General features: G+C 41.1%; 1 long non-coding RNA gene across 1 annotated transcript in view; it reads right to left on the bottom strand.

Moving 5' to 3' along the window:
• Positions 1-1,469: 1,469 nt before the first annotated feature.
• LOC122554352 overlaps positions 1,470-16,843 on the bottom strand; it is a 58,028-nt gene continuing 42,654 nt past the window's right edge. The window contains exon 5 of the long non-coding RNA XR_006312970.1: positions 1,470-1,592. This is a non-coding gene — a long non-coding RNA (uncharacterized LOC122554352). The remainder of the gene's footprint in view (positions 1,593-16,843) is intronic.

Here is a 16,843-nt window from a genome sequence, read left to right as displayed (position 1 = left end):
CCAGAAGGATGTGGATGCTTTGGAGATGGTACAGGAAAGGTTACTAAGATGTCATCTGGTGTGTGTTTAAAAGAGATGCTCAAGGCAAATTTTTCACACAAGGGTGTTGAGTGCCTGGAATGCGCTGCCAGAGGAGGTGATGGAAGCAGGCACAATTGCAGCATTCAAGAAAACCCCCAGATGAATACATGACTAAGAAGGGAATAAAGGGATACGGATCCTGTAAGTGAAGCCAGTTTCATATGGAAGGGCAAAATGTGTTGGTGCAGGCTTGGAGAGCTGAAGGGCGTGTTCCTGTCCTGTTTTATTTTTTGTTCTTATGAGAGAAACAAGAACTAGGGGTCACGGCCCAATGAAAACCCAAGCTCAGGCAAAAAAAATCCTCTCAGAATCATGAGTCTTTGAAACTCTCTTCCTGAAAAGTTAGAAGAAGCACAGGTCTTGAACATTTTTAAGAGAGGGAGATTTCTGAACATTTACCCAAGGAAGTAAATGAATATTCAAGAGTATGCGAGAATGACCTTATTGAATGGCAAAGCTAGTTCAAAGGCATAGTCCTGCATCTAATTTATACATTTGTATGTAAAATCAGGGAGGGGCAGGAAGACTAGAGATGGCACCCTTATACAAGTCCACTCACCTGTTGTTCCTCAGGAAGGTGGTCTGTAAAATCAGCCCCTTGCATCAATCACTTGCTCCTCCTTTTAATTAATTCAAATAGAGGAGTTCAGAAAATTTGGCACTCTGTCCTACTGTAGCACTTTGAGGCAGTATTTTATTATGACACAGTTCTGGGATTTTGCTTCAAGATTTTAAATCAGAGGGTTTAAACAGCAACAGATATATCAATGCTGCAGTCTTGTAAAAATTCTTACATGCTGCCTCTCCCACCACCACCTCCTCCAAAGCAATGAACTCCTGAAATATGAATCTTCCCACAGGAAACCAACTATTATTTTAAATGATCACACAATATTTGGTGGGAATCCTGCAAAATTATCAGATATGGCCTGGAAACTCCTCACTGTAGCTGCAGTTGTAAATACCTCTAAGAATAATGAAGGATTTTTTTGTTGTTATCATTCCAGTTCTCCCTCTAACAGAGGGTGACATAAAGTTGGGTGTGAATCCATAGCTATTGATACTTTCTTGTCCGTGATTTTCTTGAAACAAACTAAGAAAATCTTTCAGTGAATGTGAACAATCTGTTGGCTTTTTTGAGGAGTCATCTATAAAGAAATAGAAGGAGGCGTGGCTGAGTTTTCATGTGGTGATGTTAAAGTACACATTGGCTAATTCTGTTAAAAGACTATAACTTATTTTTAAAAGACTAACAATGTTGACATTTTTAGTTAACACAAATGAGTTAATATTCACTATGATAATAATGAAATCAGATCTTTAGCTTGAAACTAAAACTGCAGTTATCATTACAAGGATATAGAGAAAAAAAAGCATTGCTCCCTTTATTAGCAAAACAAATGGTTCTAGTGGATGTCCAAAGAACTGTTGATTCCTTTCAAGTAGTTATTTTGGATGGTATATATAGACATGGTCACCGGAGCTGTTTTCCAAATATGGGGCAGTCTTGGCTGAAATGAAGTAAGAGAAAGACACTTATTCATTATCTTCCAGTGATTATGTTGGTTTGTTTAAATAATTGTAATTGTTTAGAATTTTTAAATTGAACAGTCATTATAGTGAATGTGAGGTGATTGTGTACCTTCAATTTTCCTTTAAAACAATAATCTTTGAGCTAGCTCATGAACATAATTGTTGTTTTGTTTTCTGCTATTGCTGACAAAATGGTTTTTCTAATTACTAGTGAAGTTACTGTCAAAGGACCGTTGACTAGAATTGAAAACATGATTTTTCTTTGTACAGTTTAAGCTAAAATCACGGTTCAAATTTGAAAATTGGGCTTAATTACTGAGCTGAGAGAAAACAAAACAAAGGTATTCAAATATTTGTGCAAAAATTAGCGTGTTGTGATAAGTTGGTTGCCTACTACTGGTCAACCACCACAAAGCCAAGAATTGAAATTTATCTATTTGTGGTAATTTTGCTGGCCTGTCTGTATGCTTGATTCCAGTTAGTTTGAATTTACAAATCTTTTAAGGGTACTAAAGCACTTTCAAATTGATGACATGTCACTGCTTATTACCTTCAAAATGGGCAAAACTATGGAATATAATATAATCTGAGCTTTTTTTATAATTAACATTTGACTTTTTGTTGATTTTTTTCAGTTAAATAGGAAAATACCAATAAAGAGCTCCCAGGATTTATCAGGATTATATAACAAAACAGTCATTTGTGTGCTACAGGCTATAAATTTAATCTTGAATGAAGAAAGGACAAAGAGAAAGCATACCTGTATTGTGCACAAAATGGTTTCACTCCCACATGTACACGATCATTTGTGCATTTAAAGTATTTATGTTTGGTGGAAAATTCTACAGGGCTCTTGTAAATTCATTGGAAGTTGAATACAAATTATTTAAGAATTCTTTACACACAGCAAGTGAAGTACGTTTTGCATGAGAGCATGTTTTAAGGTTGCTGCACTCCAGTACTGTAATTGCACAAAGATCTTTCTCTCAAACTATTCAGAAGGAGTTTCAAAGTTGGCAGAAATTTAGTTTTGAAATTTTCTTTAGTTTGGCTGAATCCAATGGCATAAGTGACCCAGGAATACTGAATTTGCTTCTTTGTGGTAATCTGTACATTGAGTCTATTGCTGTAAATTTGCAATAACGTTTCTAATTTTCAAACCAGCTCTCAATTGTGTTTGTAGGTTTTTTGTTTTATTAATGTCACTTAGATATTAAACAGCCTTTTTATATATTGTCGTACTGTACAGTTGGAGACTCCAGTAGCACACCAGAACTTGAAGAGAGTCAGAGGGCAGAGGTGAATGAAGCAGTCATCACTAACAAGAAACTGCTAGGGAAGCTGTGATGCTGCAATTTATAATGAACACCATGACAGTTATGCCACTACTTAACAAAACTAATTTGCAATCACAGCCCAGCTAATGATTGTCAAAGCCACTATTAGCATTATTTATCTTACAACAGCTTTAATACAAATTATCATTATGTACATAAGGAAGAAAATATTACCCAGCCCATGGTAAAAAAAAGGGGGAAATTCAGTGACTAGAAGCAGATAAAGAGGAGTCATAGTCATAGTGATATGCAGCACAGAAACAGACCCTTGGTCCAACTCGTCCATGCCAACCAGATATCCTAAATTAATCTAGTCCCATATGCCAACACATGACCCTTATCCCTCTAAACCCTTCCTATTCATATACCCATCCAGATGCCTTTTAAATGCTGTAATTGTACCACCCTCCACCACTTTCTCTGGCAGCTTATTCCATACATTCATTACCTTTTGCGTGAAAAAGTTGCCCCTTAGGTCCCTTTTAAGTCTTTCCCCTCCCACCCTAAACCTATGCCCTCTAGTTCTGGATTCTGCCAATCCAGGGAAAAGACCTTATCTATTTACCCTATCCATGACCCTCATGATTTTATAAACCTCTATAAAGTCACCCTTCAGCCTCCGATGCTCCAGGGAAAATAGTTCTTGCCTATTCAGCCTCTCCCTATAGCTCAAACCCTCCAATCCTGGCAACATCCTTGTAAATCTTTTCTTTGGGGCAGCACGGTGGCGCAGTGGTTAGCACTGCTGCCTCACAGCGCCAGAGACCTGGGTTCAATTCCCACCTCAGGCGAATCTGTGTGTGGAGTTTGCACATTCTCCCCGTGTCTGCGTGGGTTTCCTCCGGGTGCTCCGGTTTCCTCCCACAATCCCCCCAAAAAATGTGCAGGTTAGGTGAATTGGCCGTGCTAGATTGCCCGTAGTGTTAGGTGAAGGGGTAAATGTAGGAGAATGGGTCTGGGTGGGTTGCGCTTCGGCAGGTCGGTGTAGGCTTGTTGGGCCGAGGGGCCTGTTTCCACACTGTAAGTAGTCTAATCTAATCTAGTCTAATCTAAACCCTTTCAAGTTTCACAACATCCTTCCAACAGAGGGGAGACCAGAATTGCACACAGTATTCCAAAAGTGGCCGAACCAAATCCTGTACAGCCGCAACTCCTATACACAATGCTCTGAACCAATAAAGGAAAGTATACTAAATGTCTTCTTCACCATCCTATCTGCCTGAGACTCCACTTTCAAGGAGCTATGAACCTGCACTCAAAGGTCTCTTTGTTCAGCAACACGCACCAGGACCTTACCGTTAAGTGTTTCAATCCTGTCCTGATTTGCCTTTCTAAAATACAGCACCTCAATTTATCTGAATTAAACTCCATCTGCCACCCCTCAGCCCGTTAGCCCATTTGATTAAGATCCCATTCTAATCTGAGGTAACCTTCTTCATTGTCCACTACCAATTTCGGTGTCATCTGCAAACTTACTAACTATACCTCCTCGTATTGGATAGACTGTCTGTATTTATTGTCAACTTGGTGGAAAGTGACGATTTTTTTTATGTATACAGGAGTTAGCTATTGTCTCGACAAGCCACAGTCTAATTCTTATTGGACACCCAAAGGTGGTGGGATCAGCAAAAGGCCACATCATGAAGACATTGTAGCCTCACTGATATGGCAGGCCTTCATGGCATAAGCAATGCCACTACTAGCTAAGCATTGCTGTGCCGCTTTGAAAAATTAGTAATCTTCTTGCTTAACCCAGGAGTCTCCTAAATTATTGTCTTGTTTTCCATACTTCTCAATAAATACATTACTTCTGTGACTTCAATTTTCATCTCTACTAATACACAGGAGATACCCTCAGTTCAGAGGTTTGAGTCTTCACATGTAAAAATGTGTTGCAAAGCTTTTGGTTCTGAATATTGCAAGTTTGAAAAATCTCAGTCCAGTTAAACCTACTTAGATTAACTAAAATTCAAAATTGAAGCTCAGACCATGAAAAGGTCAATCAATCGTGATATGCTAACATGATATCACAGGTGAAAGTGCACATGCACAGATGGATCACGGTGGCTATGTCTGAGTACACACTGTCAACATCATAATTTATGCGGCATTATGCGCCAAATGCACATTGCAATGTTAGCCGTGGCAGTTTGTGTACCTTGCCCTGTTGACATGTGAGGTTCGTAGAAACATAGACATGCACTTGATGAGCAAATTCTACAATCCCAGAAAATCAATGTGCCTATTCGTCCTGCTTCTCTCTGCACAAAAAGAACTTGATGAAATCACTTCTCTTCATATTCACCGCATCCCAAGTATGGCCATTAGCGATACGCAAGGAGATATTCATAATGGCACCTGCCACCACTTAGAATTCCCTGGCCATGGAGAAGTTCGGCATAACAGCAACTTTATGTCCATTGGCAGAACTGTCCTCCCCGTGATGGGAAGCTACAAGTGCTCTTGAAGGAAATGATGCAGATCTGTGACCACCCACTTCTTGAACCTGAGCCACCAAAGACATTGCTCCGAGTTGAAGTCAAGTTACAAGAAGTGCTTTTTGAAAACCTGTGATGCATCGGGTTTTTGCAGAGAACCTTCCTTCTCCTCCTCCTACTTCTTTTCAGAACCTTCATTCTCTGCACACTCTGCTTGATTTGTTGGTCATCTTCCATAAACAGAGGCACTGCAATTACAATTGCATTCCTCTTAAGACTTATTATGTACAGGTGATTACATGTTCTGCCTTACCTGAATGGATGCATCAACTGATCAGAAAACCTCCAAAACCATCCACTCTGTTATGGGAAAGGTCAAAAGTACAGTACTTCAGCTGCAATTTGGATAACTATCCCTTTAAGCAATGTGGATACCATTTTTCTTTTATTCACGCATGGGATGTGGATATCGCTGGCTGAGCCAGCATTTATTGCCCATATCTAAATGCTTTTGAGAAGGTGATTGACTACCTTCTTGAGCCGTTGCAATCCACGTAACAGTAGGTAGATCCTCAATGCTGTTAGGGAGGGAATTCTACGATTTTGACCCACTGCACTAAAGGAATAGTGATATATTCCCAACTCAGAATTGTATTTTGCTTGAAAGGCAACTTGCAGATGGTAGTGTTCCCATGTATCTGCTGTCCCAGCCTTTCTATATGGTAGTGGATTTAGAAGGTGCTATCTTAGGATCTTTGGCAAATTCCTGCAGTGCATCTTGTAAATAGGATACACATTGCCGCTACTGAGCTTCGGCGGAGTGACATAAAGGTTGTGAATGTGATGCCAATCAAGTGGGCTGCTTTGTCCTGTATGGTGTCAAGCTTCTTGAATGCTTTTGGAGCTGCATTCATCCAGGCAAATGGGCAGTATTCCAAGACATACCTGACTTGCATCTTGTAGATGGTGCACTGGTTTTGGGGAGTCAAGAAGTGAGTTATTCAAGGCTGTATTCCTAGCCTCTGATCTGCTTTTGTAGCCACTGTATTGATACAGTTAGTCCATAAATTCATAAAATATAGAAGAAGAATTAGACTATTCAGCCCATCGAGTATGGCTAATATGCTTCTCACCCCCATTTTCCTGTCTTCTCCCCCTAACCCTTCAACGTATTACCACTAAAAATCTGTCTAACTCCTCCTTAAATTTAGTCATAGAGATGTACAGCATGGAAACAGACCCTTCAGTCCAACCCGTCCATGCCAATCAGATATCCCAACCCAATCTAGTCCCACCTGCCAGCACCCGGCCCATATCCCTCCAAACCCTTCCTATTCATATATCCATCCAAATGCCTCTTAAATGTTGCAATTGTACCAGCCTATACCACTTCCTCTGGCAGCTCTTTCCATAAACGTACCGCCCTCTGCGTGAAAACGTTGCCCCGTAGGTCTCTTTTATATCTTCCCCTCTCACCGTAAACCTATGCTCTCTAGTTAGGGCTCCCTGACCCCAGGGAAAAGACTTTGCCTATTTACCCTATCCATGCCCCTCATAATTTTGTACACCTCTATAAGGTCACCCCTCAGCCTCCGACGCTCCAGGGAAAACAGCCTTAGCCTGTTCAGCCTCTCCCAATAGCTCAAATTCTCCAACCCTGGCAACATCCTTGTAAATCTTTTCTGAACACTTTCAAGTTCCACAACATTTTTCCAATAGAAAGGAGAACAGAATTGAACGCAATATTCCGACAGTGGCCTAACCAATGTCCTGTACAGCTGCCACATGACCTCCCAACTCCTGTACTCAATATTCTGACCAATAAAAGGAAGCATACCAAATGCCTTCTTCACCACCCTATCTACCTGCGACTCCACTTTCAAGGAGCTATGAACCTGCACTCCAAGATCTCTTTGTTCAGCAACACTCCCTAGGACCTTACCATTAAGTGTATAAGTCCTGCTAAGATTTGCTTTCCCAAAATGCAGCACCTCGCATTTATCTGAATTAAACTCCATCTGCCACTTCTCAGCCCTTTGTTACTTCTTCAAAAAACTCAATCAAGTTTGTGAGACATGATTTCCCACGCACAAAGCCATGTTGACTATGCCTAATCAGTCCCTGCCTTTCCAAATACATGTACATCCTGTCCCTCAGGATTCCCTCCAACAACTTGCCCACCACCGAGGTCAGGCTCACTAGTCTACAGTTCCCTGGCTTGCCCTTACCACCCTTCTTAAACCTCTTTGAGGTAGTGAATTCCCCAGATTCACAACACTTTGGGAGAAATAGTTTCTCCTCAACTCTGATTTAAATTTGCTACCCCTTATCCTAAGATGATGACTTCTTGTCCTGGAATGCCCCACAAGAGGAAGCATCCACTCCACATCTATTTCATCCACATCTTTTACATCTTGAATACCTCAATTTGATCCCCCCTCATTCTTCTAAATTCCAGAAAGTATCGATCTGAACTGTTCAATCTCTCTTCATACGACAAACCCCTCATCTCTGGAATCAATCTAGTGAACCTCCTCTGAAGTGCCTCCAATAGCACCAGTTCTTTCCTCAAATAAGGGGACCAAATCTGCACACAATGCTCCAGGTATGGTCTCACCCATGTCTTGTATAGTTGCACCAATACTTCCTTACCTTTATATTCTATTCCTTTAGCTATTAAAGCCAACATTCCATTCACTTTCTTTATTATCTGCTGTATCTGCATGCTAGTTTTCTGTGACTCGTGAATGAGGATGCCCAGATCCCTCTGCACCGAGCACCCCAAAGTCTCTCCCCATTTAGAAGAAAAGTTGCCTTCCCATTTTCTCAACCAAAATGCATGACCTCACACTTATCCATGTTAAACTCCATCTAGCAGACTAAGCCACTCTCCTAGTCCAGTGCAGTTTCTGATCAATAGTAATCTCCAGGATTTTTGATAGTGGGGGATTCATTGATAACCTTGCCATTAAAGGCCCAGGGATAGTGGTTAGATTGTCTTATATGGGAAATGGTCATAGCTTGGATTTGTGTGGCATGAATGTTATTTGTCACTTTTCAGCCCAAGCCTGGATATTGTTCAGGTTTTACTGCATTTGGACATGGACAGCTTCAGTATCTGAGGAGTCATGAATGGTGCTGAATATTGTGTAATAATCAGCTAACATCTCAATTTCTGCTCAACCAATACAAAGAAGATCATCCATGAAGCAGTTGAAGATGGTTGGGCCTTAGACACTGCCCTAAGGAACTCCTGCAGAGTTGCCTTGAAGCTGATGTGTTTAAATACCAACAACTTCAATTATCTTCCTTTGTGTCAGGTATGACTCCAACTAGTGAAGAATTGTCTCCAGTTTTGCCTCTCTATCAAATAGGATTTTAATGTCAAGGGCTGTCACTCTCTCCTTACCTCAGGAATTCAACTCTTTTGTTCACATTTGAACCAAGGCTGTAATTAGGTCATGAGAGGTATATCCTTGGCGGAACCAAAACTGAGCGTCACTGAGCAGGTGCTGCTTGATAGCACTGTTGATGATGGCTTTATTGGCTTTACTGATGATCAAGAGTAGACTGATGTAACAGTAAATGTTCAGGTTGGATTTGTCCGTACAGGACATTTCAGGTAGATGCTAGTGTTTTATTTGTACATGAAGAGTTTGGTTTGGGGTGCTGCAAGTTCTGGAGCACAAGTCTTCAGTACTATTAGTGGAATCATGTCAGGGTCCACAGCAGTACCCAGTGTTTTCAGCCAATTCTTGATATCACACAGAGTAAAGTAAATTGATTGAAGATTAGCACTTATAATGCTGGGGACTTCAAGAAGAGATTACAATTGCTCATTCACTTGGCACCTCTGGCTCAAGACTGGTGTAAATACTTCAGCCTTGTCTTTTGCTGGCCTCTTCCATCATTCAGGATGGGGATATTTCTGGAGCCTCCTCCTTCAGTGAGCTGTTTCATTGAATACCACCATTCACGACTCGGTATAACAGGACTGCATAGCTTAGATGTGATCCATTGGTTATGGGATTGATTTTCTCTATCACTTACTGCCCATGCTCTTCTGTGTGCATGTAGTTTGTGTGCAAGTTGTCTTGTTTTGTAATTTCACTAAGCTGACACTTTATTTTTAGTTATGCCTAGTGCTACTCCTGGTGTGCCCTCCTGCACTCACCGTTGAACCAAGGTTCATCTCCTGGCTTGATAGTAATGCTAGGATGGGGGAATTTGCTGGGCCATGATTCTGCTGCTACTGTTGATGGCTTACAGCTTCTCATGGATGCCCAGTCTTATGTTGCTAGATTGGTTCAAAGTCTATCCCATTTGCGACTTTTATGTCTTTTGCCTCGGAATTGGTGTCTCTGCAGCCATTGCTGCAATTCTTAACATGGTAGCTGCTTAACCTCTTCTGTGCCATAGGTGGAGCTACAGAGTAAAGCTTTGGTCATGTCTGTACTGAGGAAAATTAAAGAGCAATTCATTCTAGATGAGTCCAGCTGGTGGTTCAAGACAATATTGGCAGATATCTGCGAATAAGCCGTATGATAGCTCAGACAGAACATTAAGTTATTAAAAAATAGGCCAAATTATCGTTAGAATATTGCAACTAAGTAAAGAGAAATTTAAAAATCACACAACACCGGGTTATAGTCCAACAGGTTTATTTGGAAGTACTAGCTTTCGGAGCTCTTCTCCTTCATCAGGTGATTGTGGAGTATAAGATAGTAGGACACAGAATTTATAGCAAAAGTTTACAGTGTGATGTAACTAAAATTAGATGTTGAATAAGACTTGGATTGTTTGTCAAGTCTCTCATCTTTTAGAATGGGCATGTTGGTTTCAGTTCTTTCATATGTAAATTCCAGAACTTTCTTGAAGTTACATTCTCAAGTGAACTTTTACAATAGGTGCCATGTTGGCCCAGATAATGCATTGAAGGTGTGAGGTGCCCTGTGTGAGGCTGCCTGTGCCTCAATGTCCAGACTGATACTAATCTAAAAAAGGGATTTACAGACTCTTAAATGGACTTAAGCAGCTCTTTTGAATAAAATAAAACGTAATTCTGCAAGTACAAATTCACCCCACAAACATGTGTGTGTGTGTGCGCGCATGTGCATGTGGGTGTCTGTGTGTGAGGGATATGAATGTCTGTGAGAGAGTGTGAGTGTGAAGGGACATAGGTCGGTGAGAGAGTGCTTGTGTGAGTGTGAGAGTGTATGAGAGAAAGCTTATGTGTGTGGTGCAGTGGGGTCACCTATAGTGTGACATCCCCGTGGGTACCGAATTTGGCTATCAGCCTTTGCTAGGCCACTTTACGTTGTTGCCTGTCCCAAAGTCCACCTTGCAGGATGGTCACCCGAAGGTCCAAAGTCGTATGTCCCTGACTTCTGTAATTGCAGAATCCCTTTTTTGTAAATCCCTTTTTTAGATTAGAATCAGTCTGAACATTGAGGCACAGGCAGCCTCACACAGGGCACCTCACACCTTCAATGCATTATCTGGGCCAACATGACACCTATTGTTAAAGTTCACTTGAGAATGTAACTTTAAGAAAGTTACGGAATTTATATAAGAAAAACTGAAACCAACATGCCAAAAGATGAGAGACAATAAACAATCCAGGTCTTTTTCAATGTATAATTTCAGTTACATCACACTGTAAACTTTTGCTATAAATTCTGTGTCCTATGATCTTATACTCCACAATCACCTGATGAAAGAGCAGCACTCCAAAAGCTAGTGCTTCCAAATAAACCTATTGGACTATAACCTGATGTTGTGTGATTTTTTTTTACAGATAATTTATTGAAAATTTAACATGTTTTTAGAAGTTTACAAAAGAAAACTAAAAAAAACCAAGTATAAACATTGATATACAGTTAAATCTTAAATAAATAATAACCAAAATCTATCAAACAAGAAAAAAGAAATACCAAGAGAAAAAAAAGACAAAACTCAACTAACTACACATTTAACTTACAACTAACCAGAGTGTATGATTAAAATTCTTACATTATTCAAGAGACAAAAAAACCCAACAGATAACACATAAACTGAGCAGTGATATACATGCTCGGAATGTGTTAACATCAGATCACAACAAAACCCGTATTCATGTGGGATTCCTCTCCCGGGGGCCCCGGACCAGCCAGGTTCACCCTCTCAATTAAATAAAGGCCCTTGTAGGATGACCGAGATATCTGTATTTGTGTAATTCAAGAAGGGCTGCCATATTTTTATGGAATAATTTGGCTTTTTCTCCTGGTGCACCATATTTATAAGGAAGTCAGGGGGAGTATATTCCATAATTATTCTGTGCCAACTCGAAAGTCCATGAGGGCCCTCAGCCACCCAGTTTACCAAAATGTTTTTCCCTGCACAGAAAGAGAGAGCAGAAAATAATCTCTTCCCTGTCGTAATTTCAGGTGTTCTTTATCCAATAAATGTGTCTCCTATAGGAGAGCTATATCGATCCTCTCCTTCTTGAGGTTTAATAATACTCTCCTCCTTTTGATTGGTGAATTACTCCCCATGACATTCCAGGTGCACCATTTAATCGACCGATCATCCATAATCACCGGGCAAGTCCGAGGCCCCCCGGGAGAAGAAACCCTATCCAAAACATCCCGAGCATAGAGCATATAAAATTCACAAAAATAAAAGCTCTTTAATACATTCAGATCAATATAATAATAAACTATTTTTAAATGATAAAAAAAGTATAAAACGTATTTAAACGGAGATCTTCCCCCTTATTCCCAGGGGGCATCACTTCCCTTCCAAAAAACCCATCATAACCTCTCCCAACAAGTGCCCCACCCTTGACCCAGGCACCCCATGATAGGATAAAGAAAATTCAAGTATACTACTGAACTAAAACTAACAGTGAGTACCCTATCGCCTACCCCTCACCCACACCAACACCTGGATATATTTGGTAATGTTAATACCATATATGAACATATATGACTATTAAATTACAGTCTCTGCAAATAATAATTAAATATATTAATACAAAATAACAGGGGAAAACAACCCCGCTCCCAAGGACAAAGATAAAATAAGATAAGCTAGCCACCTTCCCCCATCTACATTAACTAGACCCCTTGGCCTATATATATATTAAAAAAGGGGAAAAGAAAATCGCTAAGTAAAAAATGAATAAATAAACCCTTCTTCCCACCCCCCCGGAGATAATGTTAAACAGTAAGGTAATGAAAGGAAAGAAAAAGGAGGCTAAACTGGAGTGGGAATAGGGCAAAACAACATCAATTAACTCTTATAATTTATCTAAGAGAGTCCAAAAGTTCCTTGGCCTTCTCCAGTGATCCGAAGTTATACATGGACCCTTCATGGCTGAAGTGTGGTATAGCTGGGTAGCAAGGAGTATTGAATGTTTAAATCCCTTAAACGCTTCTTCGCTTCATCAAACACCTTCCTCTTTCAGACCAGAGCTGGGGAAAAGTCCTGAAATAACATAATCTTGGATCCTTTATAAGTCATGGCTTGGGGATCTTTCCCCAGATTTCTGGAGGCTTCTAAGAGCATCTGCCTCACCTTATAGCTCTGCAGCTGGAACAGGACCGGGCAGGGGCGCTGGTTCGAGCGTATTGCAACCCGGTAGGCCCATTCCACCCTTACCTGGCCTGATGCAGCCTCAAGATTTAAAAGCTGTGGAAGCCACTGTTCAAGGAACCTTGTAAGCTGGCCTTCTTCTTCCTGTTCAGGAAAGCCCATCAAACGAATATTTTTTCGACGACCTCGATTCTCGAGGTTGTCAATGTGATTTTCTAAGGTCCTGACTTGCTGCTACAGAGTCTGGACCCAATCCACGGCCGATCCTGCAATGGCCTCGGAGGTCGCGCCTTTTAGCTCTGCCCCTCCAATTCGGCACTCAATTTCTTCGATGCCTCGGCCATGCTTTTATAGCGCGGCCGAGAATGAATTCCATTGACTTTGGGACTCGTCAATGAAAGCATCGATCATCGCATCGAGTTTGGAGATTATTTCCGTGAGGCTCGCCACTGTAGGTAAGTCCCCCTGGGCGGCTGCGGACACCTCTGCTGCAGCTGGGGAGGGGCTCCTGCCTGCTGAGAGCTGCAGGTTCCTTTCCCCCTAGTCATTTTTACAGGAGACTGAACTGTTCAAATTTAGTACTGAACCACTAATTATATTAAGTAAAAACTATTTTAAATGATTTGGTGAGTGTGGTGGAGGAGGGTGGCCCACTTTGCCTAGGTCATGGGAGGAGCATTATAGACTCAGACTTGCTGCCAACTTGGATTTCCGTTGTGTGATTTTTAACTTTGTACACCCCAGTCCAACACTGGCACCTCCAAATCATAAAGAGAAATTCAGTCACATAGAGTCATAGAGCTGTACAGCATGGAAACAGACCCTTCAGTCCAACTCGTCCATGCCAACCAGATATCCTAAATTAATCTAGTCCCATTTGCCAGCTTTTGGGCCATATCCCTTTAAACCCTTCGGATTCATATACCCATCCAGATGCCTTTTAAATGTTGCAATTGTCCCAGCCTCCACCACTTCCTCTGGCAGCTCATTCCATATATGCACCACCCTCTGCGTGAAAACGTTGCCGTTTAGGTCCCTTCTAAATTTTTCCTTTCTCACCTTAAACCTATGCCGTCTAGTTTTGGATTCCCTCACCATGGGGAAAGACCTTGGCAAATCACACTGTTTATGCCCCTCATGATTTTACAAACTTCTATAAGGTCACCCCCTCAGCCTTTAACGCTCCAGGGAAAATAGCCCCAGCCTATAACAGTCTCTCCCTAAAACCCTGAAATGCTGGCAACATCATTTTTATCAACATTTAGGTTTCCTAACATATTCTAGATGTTATTCTTATTTGGGAGAATTTGATACTTTTACAACCAATTATTCTTCTAAAACGTAAGTGCAGCATATGCAATACCAAATATTATCAACTGCCTGTTTGGCTTCTTTATATTTTTTTGCAAATGTTGCAGCTGTCCTTTGGTGTTACCACAGCTGGCAGCAATAGATCCCAGACTTGGACAGGTTGCACTTTAATACATAATGGTATTCCTCCTAATCTTCAGCTTCTGGAAGAAATGCTTTGTAAATACATGTACCCTACAGAATATTGAAAAGCAGTAACTTAGATTGAAAGTAACTTCTGGTTCAACAAAAATAAGAGCTAGTAAGTTGATTGAGGCTTCACTATAAATTTGCAAATACTGATAGACTACAGATTCCATTGCCTAAGAGTAGTGTGAAAGCTAATTGGTGGTTTTTGATATTTACTGCAGTTTTGGTATAAACTGAATTCCCACTGTCAGAACACAAAAAAGCTGAAGGAATATATCACATTAGAAATTTGACAAATGTTACTAAACATCCATAATAGTTTTAAAGTACAAGGCCTCACACACCGGATGTTGCTGGAAATTGAGGGTTTGAGTTAAAAGGAGAGACTGGATAGACTGGGACATTTTTTACTGGAGCATAGGAGATCGAGAAATGACCTTGCATAGGTTTATAAAATCATGAGAAGTATAGATAAGGTGAATGGCAGGTGTCTTTTCCTTAGAGTGGGGAATTTCAAGAATAGGGGACATATTTTTAAGGTGAGAGGAGAAAGATTTTAAAAAGACATGAGGGGCAACGTTTTTTACACAGAGAGTGGTTCGTGTGTGGAATGAACTTCCAGAGGAAGTGGTGGAGGTGGTAGAGTTACAATGTTTAAAATACATTTGGATAAGTACGTAAATAAGAAATGTTTGGAGGGAGATGGGCCAAGTGCAGGCAGGTGGTACTAGTTTCAAATGAGATTATGTTTGGCATGGACTGGTTGGACCAAAGGATCTGTTTCTGTTCTGTGTGACTCTATGACATCTATAATGCTTGCCCCCAACATACAAAAATTGCTGCTGATACAATAGTCAAAAAGTATGGCTACATTTGGTTTTAGGCACATTGCCTGAGATAGTTTGGAAAACCAGTGGTGAGCTCCAAGGTGACACTGATATCTGATCTTCTGCCTCATTATAATGGAATGAGCAAGAAACAACAACCCGCCAGTGAATAGGAAAGGCGCAATTGGCTGTTGCTAGCATACAGCAGCTCTCGCATCTACTCATCTGGAATTGGAGCCAGAGGTACTATTCGGTTTGAATCCTGTAGCAGACAGTTTGGAGTTACACAGGTTGGAGACTGGGGTTTGGTAGGGATTGTGTCATTCTATTAAGTATCCTTGAAGTGTTATTGAGCATTGACACAAGGTTTGTGGGGTTTGCTGTCATCAGCAGTCAACTCTGTTAATGTCATCTGGTTACCGGCATTGGTATCCTGGGTTTTTTTCTTGAAGACATAATTCATAATTTCTCCTAGTTGGCATCATTTCAAAATAGGTGTTGGTCCCCATTGCTCACAGTGTTGTGGCAAGAACCCATCATAGCCATTATGTTGCTTGTGGGTTAGTTTAACCCCCAAAGCAATCTCAAAGATTGGGATGCTCACTTTTTTTGGTCGATTCTAACAAAAGGAGTCTTGTCAAGTAAACAGTTTGAAGCTTTTTGTAACTATTTACAGGCTGCAGGAGTGCAACCTACCACAAAGACTGTTAGGATGGCAGTTGCCCCAAGGCTTCCTGCTAAAGCTTCTTTTTTTCTCATTAAGTCTATTCAACATCATTATAGTGGCGAGTGCTTACTGCACTCAACTATTAAAACTTTCAAACACATACAACAGGTGGAGGACTGGAGTTAAAGAGAATTTGCAATTGGATTGAAGTCAGAAGTGGTGGTGATCAGAAGTGGGATCTGTCAGCAATAGATATTCTTTAAATATCAGGTCAAGAGGCACACGCTCATTCCTCCTGGCTCTAGAATCAGTCAAGTAAATATTATTGTCCTTCTTCTGAATGCAACCAGCCTCAGTGCTAATTACCACAATAAAAAGTAGCTTTGAAGTGGGACAATGGATAGGTATATGTCTCTTTGCCGATATATGCAAAGAGCTGGAAATGTGTTGCTGGAAAAGCGCAGCAGGTCAGGCAGCATCCAGGGAACAGGAGAATCGACGTTTCGGGCATAAGCCCTTCTTCAGGAATGAGGAAAGTGTGTCCAGCAGGCTAAGATAAAAGGTAGGGAGGAGGGACTTGGGGGAGGGGCGTCGGAAATGTGATAGGTGGAAAGAGGTCAAAGTGAGGGTGATAGGTCAGACTGGGGTGGGGGCGGAGAGGTCGGGAAGAAGATTGCAGGTTAGGAAGGCGGTGCTGAATTCGATGGATTTGACTGAGACAAGGTGGGGGGAGGGGAAATGAGGAAACTGGTGAAACCCGAGTTCATCCCTTGTGGTTGGAGAGTTCCTAGCCGGAAGATGAGGCGTTCTTCATCCAACCGTCGTTTCGCTGTGGTCTGACGATGGAGGAATCCAAAGACCTGCATATCCTTGGTGGAATGGGAG

Source organism: Chiloscyllium plagiosum, chromosome 11 (genome assembly GCF_004010195.1).
Source record: "Chiloscyllium plagiosum isolate BGI_BamShark_2017 chromosome 11, ASM401019v2, whole genome shotgun sequence".
NCBI lineage: Eukaryota > Metazoa > Chordata > Chondrichthyes > Orectolobiformes > Hemiscylliidae > Chiloscyllium > Chiloscyllium plagiosum.
This window is presented reverse-complemented; position numbering and strand designations above follow the sequence as displayed.